Consider the following 13,397-nt stretch of genomic DNA (forward strand, 5'->3'; position numbering starts at 1 on the left):
GGGAATTTGGTACAGGTGACACAAAAGAGTCTTACTGATGAAATGAAAAGCAAATCTTAAGTCCTTTAGGAAAGCAGGAATAGAAAGCAACAGTGTGAAAGTGGATTTGAATGTAAAAATCCTTTGCCACAAAACAGATTTGCAATAACAATTTTTAAAAGTCATTTTAAAAATTTCTACCCTAAAATGAGTTAAAAACCATTTTTTAAAAATTTTCATTTTATTCATCTATAGTCCAAAGATTATGAACCACAGAGGACATTTCTATTATGCCATTATGACTGCCATTATGACTATTATTTAGCATTATCATTTTTCTTCAAATGTCTACTGTATAAAAGAATTGTGCTGCCCTGGCTGGTGTGGCTCAGTGGATTGAGCACCAGCCTGGGAACTAAAGGGTTGCTGGTTTGATTCCCAGTCAGGACACAAGCCTGGGTTGCTGGCCAGGTCCCCAGTAGGGGGCGCATGAGAGGCAACCACACATTGATGTTTCTCTTCCTCTCTCCTTCCCTTCCTCTAAATACATAAATATATACATACATACATATTTTTTAAAAAGCACACAAAATTACCACAAAACTAAATTGAGCAAAGTAAAAAGCCTGTTGTAACTAGACTTAAGGAGAGGTCAAAGAGAACACAAAGAAAAGTTAGCAAGATTTGAGGCTTTATACCAACAAGATGAACTTGTTCCAAGCTGTGAAGCAGGCTGGTGAATCAGTCCAGCCTCCCGACTTAACATTTCACTGAGCCTCAATTTCCTGGCATCTCTGGGAAGACATTCTGTTAATTATAATTTGAGAAGCAAGAGACAGAACTAATTATAAGTCAGTGCGTAAAGTACTTTTGTAGCGACAAGGGTTATGAGAGCAGGGAGGGGAAGGGAAGCTGAGGCCAGTAGGAAAACTATTTACCATTGATGAACGGGATCCAGGGGATTTGTCTACAATCGTTCCTCCTGCCATTAGAGCAGCAAAATAAATAGGTAGGTAGGTAGGTAGGTAATAAAGAATTTTTTCTTTTCAGGTTAACCTGGTAAGAAAAGCTCAGGGAAGCCAGGTTCCATGCTCAGCAACTTCCCAACACCTGTGACATGGTTCTGAAAAGTGAGGACAAGGACCCCCACCCCCTGTGACATGTCCTGTAAAGCGAGGATGTGAGGAATGAGTGACAGCAGGCATGCACAGCCTCCAGCACAGTCCCAGGTGGACAGAGGGCACCCAGGAAGTGGTCACTATTTTCCTCCTCAGAGCCCTCGAGTTCTTAGAATGCAAGTTCCGTGGATTCATTATAATCAATCATTATCATTAATAGTGTTTAACTATGGACCACAAGCAACCCTTAATGAATCCACTGAACTTAGTGAATCTAAGCAAGGATCACTGATGACAGCTAACAACAGGGAAAGAAACAACTAGACATGTAACTTGTGATGAAATATAATTGCAAAAACAAATCGAACGTGAATCTATCAGACCCATAGATCCAATCCACAATGATGCAGCTAGCAAAATCAAAATCATGACAAAAAAAAAAAAACCCTTAAAGAAAGAGAGTGAAAGCCCTGGCTGGCATAGCTCGGTGGATTGAGCGTGGGCTGCGAACCAAAGCATCGCAGGTTCGATTCCCAGTCAGGGTACATTCCTGGGTTGCAGGCCACAGCCCCCAGCAACTGCACATTGATGTCTCTCTCTCTCTCTCTCTCTCTCTCTCTCTCTCTCTCTCTTTCTCTCTCTCTCTCTCTTTCTCTCTCTCTCTCTCTTTCTCCCTCCCTTCCCTCTCTAAAAATAAAAATAAATTTTAAAAAAACAGCCTAAGTAGATCATTAGCAAATATATTTCTAATAGTTTAAAAAAAAAGAAAGAGAGTGAAAGGGAACTGATAAATTAAAAGCAATGTAAGACAGTTATCAACCAAATCCAACGCCTGGACTTAATTTCGAAGAAAGTCAGCTGTCGAAAAGGGCGTTGGGAGTCGGTCATTCCACGTGACCCTTGGCTGTTTGCTGTTGTTTTGCACACCTCTGAACTTAGGAGCCATTTATTACCCAGCAAAAGATAAAAGGTTTAAAGAGATACCAGACTCCCTACTTAGGCTGGACTGTCGAGGGCTCAGACCTTTCAGCAAAGAGGTTTGAGCAGAGGAACTAATTCTGGCGCTGGCCCACGGCGAGGGGATGTTGGAAAGGGTAGTGAAAGGGGGAAGTGAGGGAAGGCGGCGACAGGCTGTGACTGTGGGAATGGGGACCGTGGCTAGTGGTCCCCGCCTGCCCTTCCTTGCTGGCTGCATCCTATTATCGTTACTTAAAGTCTTTTTTTTATATATATAATTTTTTAAACTCATTTTTGCCATATTTTTTAAAGATTTTATTTATTTATTTTTAGAGAGGGAAGGGAGAGAGATAGAAACATCAATGTGCGGTTGCTGGGGGTTATGGCCTGCAACCCAGGCATGCACCCTGGCTGGGAATTGAACCTGGGACACTTTGGTTCCCAGCCCACGCTCCATCCACTGAGCTACGCCAGCCAGGGCTCTATTATCGTTACTTAAAGTCTTTTAGGGGAGGGGTGGAGGGAGAGGCAGAAAACTGGACGTGAACAACAATAAAAAACATATAAGAATCTTTTTAAAAAATAACACCTGCAACAAATAAAACAGTGACTTCAAAAAAAATTCTTTTAGATCTCTTTTCTTCTCCTTTTCCTCGTTAGTATACACGTGTGAGGTGAGCTGGTGCCGGTTAAACTTCCGTTCGGTCCCCAGGCGGCAAACTTGGAGACGGGACTGAGGGAGGAGGTCCTGGACCTGCAGCCCTGCTGGCACCTGGACCTGAACCTGTGCTTCCTGGGGGGGTGGGGACGGGTGCACGTGTTCTTGGCTGAGCGTGAGATTATCAGGGTTGCATTAGGATGAGTGGGGACATTTAAAAACATCAAAGGCAAGCTCTCCCGCTGGGGACCACACCCATGCCTTTCCCTTCTCCTTCCCCCACAGACATGCAACCCCTCAACTCTAAGGGACCCCACAGACTGGCAACTGGGGGAGCAACACGCTGCAGCATCTCGTCACGGTCTGACCCCCGGAACCTGTCTCCAAGGCCCCCGTTTCTCTGACCCAGGGCTTTTTCTCTGCTAAGCCCTTCCTCGTTTCACTGCCCCCAGCTTTAGTGAATGTACGCTCAACATAAAAATAACTAATGTAATTAAATAAAAATATTCACTACGTGGAAATGCGTGCAGGTACCAGGCAGCCAGATGGCATGTAGTGGGTGTGGCAGGACCTGATCACGGTCCCCTGGGTCCCCTCTTCTCTTAGGGGTAAGAGAGTTTTCAGCAGGGCCTATATTTCCCAAGCTGCACTGCAGCTTTAGGGTCATGTGACTACGTGCTGGCCAATGGAATGCAAGAGCTGTGGCTCTTCCCAGAATCATCCCGAAAAGACTCCCGGGCACAGGCTCTTGGCATCCTTTCGTCTCTGTTTCTCCATCCTGTGCTTGGAACTCAGACGAGCTTGAGCTCCATCTTGGTCCCGGAGGAAGGAGCTGGGCCCTGAGACCTCATGCCTGAGAACTTACCGACCCGAATTACTTGCCTCCGGATTTTTACACTCGAGAAAAAGAAACTGATCTTGTTTAAGCCGTCGTCACTTTAGGTCTCTGTCATTCCCATTAACCCCGATGAATACAGTAGTTATCTTTTGCTTTTGCCTGCCCAGCCACAACTTCCCATTGTTTTGGGGGGACTTCCTCTCCTGCATTCCTTGTGGTTCTGGTGGGCTGTGAGTCATTGGGTCCCTCCCTCCCTTTTTTCCCCAGCAGATGGGTAGGTAACTGAACCACGCCAACCAGAACGTCCCCCTCCCCTTGCCTCGAGGGGAGACCTGAGTGGAGTGGCTCCCTCAAGCCCGGGGATCCAACAGAGTGTCCCTGCGGGCCCCAGCGTGGCCCTGGATCCCGTCCTTTCTGAGTCCTGTCACTCGACTTCTGTCCATTCTGCGAGCTGACCGGGATCCTTCCCATTCACCCCTGTCTTTTTGTCCCCTTAATCCAGGGTAGCTCTCTGTCCCCAGCAACCCAAGAACCACAGCTGATGACGTGCCCCCACCGTGCCTTCTGCCTCCCTGTTCTTTCACTCCTGATGTTGCCAGTGTCCCCATGCGGATCCCTCGTCCCCCTCGGTCACCGTGGTTCCATGACAAATCACCCCGTAACCAAGTACATGTACAACCGTCGTAAGATGACAATCATTTTATTGCCATCTCTACTGTTGTGGGGGTTCAGTGGGCTTGGCTATGGTGCATCTCACTCGGGAGGCTCTTGGTTTTGCTGTCAGACGGTGGCGGGGGCTGCTGTCGTCTGGAAGGCTCCCCGCCTTTCCCAGCACAGCAGCTCCTCGGTGCCAGCGGGCTGTCCAGCAGCTCAGCTCAGCTCTGACACTCACCACCTGGAGTTACCGTTGGACGGCTCTGGGGCTCCGGCCCACAAGACCACGCCCACCTCAGATGCCAGCCACGCGTCCTGGGGGCTGCTTGCAGTTCCGACAGGCTGGGCTGTCCATTCTGGGATTCCCACAATGCTGTTTGGTTTTGATAACCCCCTAGAATGACTCAGGGAACTTAGAAAACCACCACACTTATGATTACCAGTTTGTTATAAACGGACAGCCAGAGGCAGAGCCCACTAGGAGACAATGGAATATTATTCAGCCTTGAGAAAGAAGGAAATGCCACCACGTGTGACACATGGATTAACCTGGAGGACGGTGTGCTAAGTGAAATAGGCCAGACACAGAAGGGCAAACACTACACGATACTACTTACAGGAGGAATCTAAAATAGTCGAACTCATAAAAGCAGAGTGTGGAACAGTGTTTGCCTGGGGCTGGGGGGAGGGGGAGACAGAGGTGCTACTCGAAGGGCTCAAATGCACAGAAAGAGTGAGTTCTGGAGCTCTAGAGTACAACACGGTGCCTATGGCTAACCACACTGCGTCGTGTGCTTAAAGGTTTGTTAGGAGTGTAAGTCTTGTATTAAGGGTTCTTATAACAAAATATAGTAAGGGAAGGAGGCAGAAACAGACTCAGAGATGCAGCGAACAGACCGATGGTTGCTGGGGGGAGGGGCTGGGGACCCGGTGAAAAAGGCCTAAAGGGACTGGGAAGTGCAGACGGGCGGTTACAAAACCATCACGGGGTGGGACATGCAGCTCGGGGAATGTGGTCAGTGGTTCTGTGATGACTGTGTGAGGTGCTGGATGCGTCCTGGAAACAGCAGGGGCTCACTATGTAAAGTGTATCATTGCACACCTGAAACTGACACAAAATAACTTTACATGGAAACTGTAATGGAAAAAAATTGTTTAGACTGGAAAAGAAGTTTTTTTTAAACAACAAAATAGCCCTGGCTGGTGTGGCTCAGTGGATTGAGCGCCAGCCTACGGACCGAAAGGTCGCCGGTTCCATTCCTGGTCTGGGACACATGCCTGGGCTGTGGGCCAGGTCCCCGTAGAAGCACCCCCCCCCACACACACACACACACAGGCAAAGAAGGCAGGAGGAAACTTTGGAGGCGATGCATATGTTTATGACACAGACCGTGGTGATAGCTTCATGACTGTGTATCTCCACACTCGCCTTGTATATGAAATAAATATAGCTTTTTATATGTCAGTCATACTTCAACAAAACGTGTGTGTTTTTTTTTTAAGGTGGAATAGGACAAGGTCCATGGGTGGGGAGGCACAGAGGTTCCACGCCCTCTCCTGTGGACCCTGGGTGCACCACCCTCCCAGGATGGATGGAGCTCACCAACCCCAGGCCCCTCCAGCCCGGCAGTGTCAGGCTTTCCACGGGTGTCATCACAGGGGCACGACGGACCGAACCTTGGGTCTGCTGAGTGACCTCAGTCTCCAGTCCCTCTCCCCGTCTGGAGACTGACAGTCCCCACCCTCCAGAGCCTGGTTGGTGGATGTGGCCCCGGTCCCCACCCCGCAGCTATCTAGAGACCCGGCCTTCAGTGACCTCATTAGCATAAACTCAGGTCCGGCTGTAAAGGTCTCCTTCTGAGTCAGAGAAGACACTCCTATCACTGAGGAAATCCCAAGGGTGTTAGGAGCTCTGTGCCAGGACCTGGGGACAAAGGCCAAATACATTATATATACACACATGTATATGTATAATTGTATGTATATGTATATATATATGGTTTCTAATATTTGTGTTTTCTTTTAGTTTTTTTCTTTGTTTTTTTAAAGATTTTACTTATTTACTTTCAGAGAGAGGGGAAGGAAGGGAGAAAGAGAAGGAGAGAAACATCCATGTACCAGAGACACATCGATCACACCGTCATAAATGGGTTTTAAAAATATTTGCATTTGCTTCCTTCTGCTTTTTTTAAAACACTGTTACTGGCACAACCCCGCAGAGCTTGCAGTAGCATTTCTGCTGGACTTTTCCTGGTGTGCCCTGCCACACCCAGGAGCCTCAGCCAACCCAGGGGCGAGCAGCGGCGGCTGGCGTCGGGTCCGGAGGGGTGGGAGAAAACGCTAGCGTCTCTCCCCCCCGGATACTGGGCAGGACTCCAGCTGTCGAGATGTCGTCGGGGACAAAACCAGTGAATCCACAGGACTGGCCGAGCAGACAGCCTGCCCTTGGGTCAGACTCTCGGCCGCCTGGCCCAGGCCCTGCTGGCCCTGGTGACCCTGTGGCATTACCCTTGCCTTACCTAGAAAGACCCAGAGATGGTGGACAGAGCCAAGACAGGGAAAGTACGTTACTTACAGTTCCAACGTCACCCAGGGAAGAACTAAAATAGTGATTCGTCTGTAATGGAGGGGGAGCGGTGGCCCAGTGGTGAGCTGAATCCTCACGTACCACAATGGAAAGCCAAGAGGGAACACGGGCAGCTGATCAGACAAGAGACAGTGGTGCCCGCTGGTTATTGGGAGGTAGAGAGGGAATCACCCCAAAAAACTGACACGGTATGGTTACCCCTACACCGTATGCTTAGGTTAGATGCTCTTTCCTTTCATTTGTTACATTTCACGATTTCTGTTAAAAAAAAAAAAAAAAGTAAAGCCCTGGCTGGTGTAGCTCAGTGGATTGAGCGCAGGCTGTGAACTAAAGCATCACAGGTTCGATTCCCAGTCAGGGCACATGCCTGGGTTGCAGGCCACGGCCCCCAGCAACCGCACATTGATGTCTCTCTCTCTCTCTCTTTCTCCCTCCCCTCTCTGAAAATAAATAAATAAAATCTTAAAAAAAATAGTAGTTGGCGCTTAGGGGCGGGAAGACCCAAGAAGGGGCCAGGCAGCGGGCAGGTGCTTCAGGATAAGCTCTGCTGGTCAAGCCGCCGCCTCCACAGTGCGCGTGTCTGCCTTTGCGTGCAGGAAGCTGCGGTGACAGAGGACTGAGTGGCGGAGCAGGCGCGTTCCTCCGCACGTGTGCAGGCCTTGCTGGGACCGTGGGTGCCGAGGGTGCGGAGCGCGAGGCGGTGCTCACATTTTACACCTCGATGGGGTGCTGCACCCCACAGGCGTCTGTGTTTCTCAGGACTCAGGGAATAGTGGACTGAAGAGGTGTGCGTTTCACGGTAAGTTTTTACCTCAAGGAAAGGGAACTAGAAATGAGTGCGATTACGGATGTGCGTGCTGGAGCGTTTAGGAGCGCAATGTGCTGGCTTCTGCAACTTCTTTCGAGAGGCGTCCGAAACTCAGGTGGGTGCACAGCCCAGCGATGACGCAGAGTGAGATGTTTAACTGCAGAATGGAGATGGAGATACGGACGCGCATTCCTGTCCACCCTCCCGTGTGTTCCAACATTTTTGTAACAAAATGTGGGGGGGAGAGAGACACATACAGGCAGGACTGTAACCATTCGCAGGAAGAAGTACTTCACAGAAACAGTTTGAAAGTACGTTCTTTCCTGTGTGGTCTTAAACGTGCTCTGACAAGAATCACCTGAGGACGCGCTTATGGATTTTAGAGAGAGGGGAGGAGAGAGAGAGAAGGAAGGAAACATTGATGTGAGAGAGAAACATCCACGGACTGCTTTTTTTTAAAGATTTATTTATTTATTTTTAGAGAGGGAAAGGAGGGAGGGAGGGGGAGAGAGAGAGATAGAGAAACATCCATGTGCAGTTGCTGGGGACCTGGCCTGCAACCCAGGCATGTGCCCTGACTGGGAATCGAACCTGCGACGCTTTGGTTTGCAGCCCGCGCTCAATCCACTGAGCTACGCCAGCCAGGGCTATGGATTGCTTTTTGCATGTGCCCCGACTAGATTGGGGGGGGGTCGCTTCTCCCCTCTGCTGTGTTGAATCTCCTTTCTTCCTCTTCTGGCTGGTTTCCTTCTACTGGGGAGGGCTCGTGTTCCAGCAGCTTCCTGGGGTATGGTGTGTGGGAGGCAAAACAGTTTTGAGAGCTTCCCGGGCTGAAAATTCCCTGATGTCACCCGCCCATCATATCGATACTCTGGCTGCGAGGAGAATGCCTGGTTGAAAGTCATTTTTCTTCGGCATCTTGAAGGCGCAGGCCCAGCAGCCTGGCTGCAGCGAAGCCTGCAGGCACTCATTCCACCTGCCGCGTCCCGGATGACTCGAGTTTCCTCCTCGGGAGCGAGCAGGGCCTTATCTGCCCGGCGTCCTGCGGTTTCCACAGGACGGCCTCGGGGCTGGGCGTGTCCTCCCTCCTCCCTCCGGGCCGGCACTTTCCCTCTGGAGACTCCTGGGTTCCAGGACCCGGGAGTTTCCTCCTCTGCCTTCCCTCCGGGCTTTCTTTCCGGTTACGGGACAGCATTGGGCTGGTTGGGGCTCCGGGCCGCCTCCCTAACCGCCTCTCAGTTTCCCGTTTTCTAACCCTGCACGTCCTTCCGATCTTCCGAGAGATTTCCTCAACTCGATGTGTCCATCTTTCTGTTGGGATTTTCCTGCTAGCTTGCTTCTCTTATCCACGTTCTTCTTCTTCTTAAAATCATCTGAATGTTTTTCTTTTAAAAAAAAAATAGCACTCCCTTCTTATCCATGGATGAGTTATCGACGACGGTATTGACAGCCTTTTTAAAAAATAGTTTCCTTCTCCCTGCCCTGTTCTTGTTTTGCTTCAATGTGCTTATTTTGTGTGTTTCGATTTCCAGCTTCCATTCTGCAAGTTTGGCTCACACCCTTGAGCCCATGGCTGTCTGCTGTCCACCAGAGGTGGGAAACTTCCAGAACGGAAGAGCCAGCGGGAAGATTTGAGGGGGCTGGCAGGCTTCCTGGGGACTCTGCCCCCGCTGCTTTGCCCCTGAGCTGAGCCCCCCACTCTGCACCCTCCCGCTCCGAAGAAGATGGCCAGCCCAAGCCATGCAGGAGGGGCTTGGAGAGGTTCCAGAGTCAGCCTGGGCTACTGGTTTGCCCTCCCTAGAAAGAGACCCGAAGTCTTTGGAGGGGGAGAAGGCAGCCCCCTCCCCTCCCCTCGTGCAGAAGAGGAAGCCTCTTGCAGACTACCTGCCGCTGCCCCACCCTCCTCGCCCCGCCCTCCTCCTCCTCCACCCTGTCCCTCGGGGCGGGCGTGGCAGCCCCCCCCCCCCCCCCGCCCTCGGGGCTTCTGTGCTGTGGGTCCGCTGTGCAGCAGCTTCCCCCCAGCTAGTCCAGGTGGCAGAACCAGTTTCAACCCGTCTGTCCCCTCACCCCAGTTTCTGGTAGCTCTTGTCTTCTTTCCCACGCTTTCTGTTGCAGGAGCATGGGGTCTTTAAAAAAAAAAATCCCTTTTCTGAACTTCCAGTGGTACTTTGGGTTAAGTGAGATTACATACTTGAATGCGAGTCCATCCTGTTAACCTGGAAATGAATGCTGTATGTCCATTGGCCTATGAAGCGTCTCTCCCACGAGAACGTGGGTTTCCTGATGGCCAGGACCTGTTTCGTTCAGTGCATGCTTCCAACCCCTGGACAGGGGCTGGAGCGGAACACATGACCGACCTTGAATGAGGGACCTAAGTAGGATACACGATTGTATCCACAAAAGGCACTGGAGAAGTAACTATGGAGCACGTTCAGAAATATACATGGTCTAACTTCTGCTTATTTTCTTTTAACTTTTTTGGGCCATCTGTTGCCATGGAGAACATTACAAATAGATGCTCAAAGCCCAATTTGGAGATGTTTTAATTTAACTCAGTTTTAAATTAAAGCTGATTGCCATATGTGGACTGCACGTGAATTTTATTTTACAGTCACAATCCAATCTCTTATGTGGTGGACTTTCACGTGATTGGTCTAGATAAATAATGATCTAAATGCGGTTGTGTCCTGTTGGCTGGCTCAACAACTCACGTCCAGTCTGAACACAGTCCGTACTCTAGGCGGCCTGCGGTCCGGCCTGTGGTTCTAGGTTCTACCTCTAGGTTCTAGACCTGGGGCAGTGCCCAGGCCCGGCTCCCTCGGTGTCATCTGAGGGCAGCCCTCAGCTTCGAACTTCCAGGACTTGGGTGTCCATGGAAAACACTTGTCTTCTTACTCCATCAAGACCCACCAGAAACCCACCCCAATTCATCTTTCAACTCTCATCTCTCTGAGGAAACCCCTTTGACTAGCCTGAATATAGTTTTTTGCCTCTTTTTAAAAAATATTTTATTTATTTATTTTTAGAGACAGGAAGGGAGGGAGAAAGAGAGAGAAACATCAATGTGTGGTTGCTTCTCATGTGGCCCCCACTGGGGACCTGGCCAGCAACCCAGGCACGTGCCCTGACTGGGAATCGAACCTGCAATGCTTTGGTTCGAAGCCTATACTCAACCCACTGACCTACACCAGCCAGGGCATTTTTTGCCTCTTGATGTTACCGGACAAGGGACCTGGCCCTGAGGGGGTCTGCCCAGGGCCGGCTGGTGGGGTGTGGGTTCTTGACTTCCTGCAGGAAAGTTTCCACAGCATAAGTCCATGTGACTATAAGGACACATTTGTTGGAGCTGGGGGCAGTGAAACGAGGAAGGGCTTAGCAGAGAAGCAGCAACAGGAGATGCCCAGGCTGGGCTGCTGTTGGCTCACTGGGAAGCCAGAGAAAATGGGGCCTGGGACACAGGGTCAGGGGGTGAGGCTGGGGTGAGCTGCAGCTGCCCATGGCTCTGGGTTGCAAGTCTCATGAGGTTACTTCAGAGTTCAGGAGATGCGTGCCTGGGGGGGGGGGGGGCAGGAAAGAAGTGGGGAAGAAGAGGGGAAAGGGAATGGCTCCCCAGAGGGAGAGCAGTGCTGGGTCCTTTGCCTTGAGGCCTGTCTCTCTCTCTCTCTCTCTGTCCCTCTCTCTTTCGCAGGAGGGAATCTTAAGGGTTTCGGCAGACTATACTCATCAGCTTTCCAGGTGTGCTCTTTCAGGGTCATGGTCTTTACCGATTAGTCAGTGTCAGGGCAGGGGGTCATTAGCCAATGCCGTTGGTCCTGGCATCGGCCAGCTGGTTTTGCTGCTTCTCTGGGCCTGGAGCTAAAGTATACCTGAGGCCTAGGTGTTATCTCTAGGGAGGTGACCTTCTGCACCTGGCTGTAAATTGCTCAACCGGTTTGCTCAGCCATGTCTGTTTCCCTATCCACCTGCCGAGGTTCACTGGCCTGTCTCACTGAGAAGCACCACATTCGTACCGCACTTACAGCACTGAGCACAGTGGGCCTGGCGTCCTGGCAACCACGTCCCAGTCTGGTCCATTGACTATCCAGCCATAACGCACAGGCAGCACTCAAATGCTCGTGTACTTGAATTAAATTATTGACCTGAGACCCCACCCTTTCGCTTGCTCCCGTCCTAAAGGCATGAAGGTAATTATACTTAGCAGTCTAGGCTTGTCAATAGATTTTCTGGAAATTCTCATCAGCTACGGGGACACTGTTGCGTCTGAAACTTCAACTCCTTTTCAAGGGAGATCTTTATGAACAGAGCAAAAAACACGCCCCTGGCCCCAGGAACGTGCTTCTTGCAAAAATAATTGCAAGATAAAAATGCTTTTAAAACGCTTAGATAAGAAAGACCTGATTTAAAACAAAACAAAACAAAACAACTGTTAGCCCTGGCTGGCGTAGCTCAGTGGATTGAGCGCAGGCTGCGAACCAAAGCATCGCAGGTTCGATTCCCAGTCAGGGTACATGCATGGGTTGCAGGCCATGACCCCCAGCAACCGTACATTGATGTTTCTCTCTCTCTTTCTCCCTCCCTTCCCTCTCTAAAAATAAGTAAATAAAACCTTTTAAAAAAAGAAAAGACACTTACTTAAAATTTTAAAAAAATTGTCACAATGCTGAGCCACAGAGTGAGTTATAGGAAGATGAGTTCCCAAAGATGAGACTATCATCATCTGAAATCAACTGCCCGGAGGTCCAGTCCCACACGGGGTCGAGGGGAGCACGAACTCTGCAGGGGAAGTGCAACAGCACGTCAGGAAACGCTGAAAACACTCTCCCCTATTAACTCAGGATGTGTTCATTTGGGGGAACTTAGTCTAAAGTATAAAGATTCTTGCACGTGTTCATCCCAGCACTGTCTGTCAAACAGGGACAATGCAAGTATCCGATAACAGAGGGATGGTTAAATGAAGGCAGGTACGCAAAATGGAATGAATAGAAGCAGCCATTAAAAATGTTCCAATAATGGCCCTGGCTGGTGTGGCTCAGTAGATTGAGCGCCAGTTTGGGAATCAAAGGGTCGCTGGTTCAATTCCCAGTCAGGGCACATGCCTGGGTTGCAGGCCAGGTCCCCAGTGCGGGGCACGTGAGAGGCAACCACACATTGATGTTTCTCGCCCTCTCTTTCTCCCTCCCTTCCCCTCTCTAAAAATAAATAAAATCTTTAAAAACAATAAAATGAAAATGTTCCCATAATGATTCAGTTTGACTTCCCAGTTTTGTTTAAAGCATGATCATCATGTATATAAAATAACTGAGCAGAAATATACCAACATACTGGCACTTTCATGGTCTGCGAACAGAACATTATCTTCAGGGCTTGGTACAAAGTGACCAGGGAAAACCCCTGAGATGTTCTGGATTACATTTCAAAGAACTGGCAAGTGGAAGGCGCAGAGCAGGGAGCCTGTCAGCGGCTGGGGGCCGGCGAACGAGACTGCTCACACTCTTGAGTGTAGGCTGGAACTGGGATTGGACTTCCAGGGGGGCTGCTTCCGCCATTATCTAAAAGTGGGGACAGTCAGGAGCCATCTGAGCCCCAGAAGCTTCCACTTCTTGTTTCCGTGTGAACTTTCTGGACTACTGCCTACCACCCACCCCAAAGGAGCAAACGCTTCTTTCTTCCGGACGCTGCGCCCACCCCATCCCACAACTAGCCCTGCTTCTCCTTCTCCCACCCGCTCATCTGTAGCCAATGCACATTCTTTCCCAACAGTCTGCATCTTTTCCCCCACGCTGTTTGCGAACAAGAGC

This window comes from Phyllostomus discolor, chromosome 13 (genome assembly GCF_004126475.2).
Source record: "Phyllostomus discolor isolate MPI-MPIP mPhyDis1 chromosome 13, mPhyDis1.pri.v3, whole genome shotgun sequence".
In the NCBI taxonomy this organism is placed as follows: Eukaryota; Metazoa; Chordata; class Mammalia; order Chiroptera; family Phyllostomidae; genus Phyllostomus; species Phyllostomus discolor.